The following is a 339-nucleotide window of genomic DNA, read 5'->3' as shown; positions in this document are numbered from 1 at the left end:
CTCAGGGCCGCCGCCACAACGCGGGGGCGGGAGCGGCTGCCCGCGCAAGGGCGCATGGGAGATGGAGTCGGTAGCCTGCCTCACAGGCCATGGCGGCCCCGGCGCGCATAGGTCACGCGAGAACTCAGAGCAAATCCCTCGCGCGCGGACGCCGGGGAGCAGCACTCACTTCCGAGGAGGGCCTGGTTCCCCGCGAATAGGCTCATGGGAAATGTTGTTCTTCACTCCTCTTCTCCCCCGCCTCCTTGGAGGCCTCGCCAAATCGCGCGAGAACTGCGCGCTCTCAACGGGACTTCCCGCGCGCAGTCTCATGGGAGTCGTAGTCCCTGTCTTTAGCCC

The sequence above is a fragment of the Mauremys mutica genome, chromosome 24 (genome assembly GCF_020497125.1).
Source record: "Mauremys mutica isolate MM-2020 ecotype Southern chromosome 24, ASM2049712v1, whole genome shotgun sequence".
NCBI lineage: Eukaryota > Metazoa > Chordata > Testudines > Geoemydidae > Mauremys > Mauremys mutica.
This window is presented reverse-complemented; position numbering follows the sequence as displayed.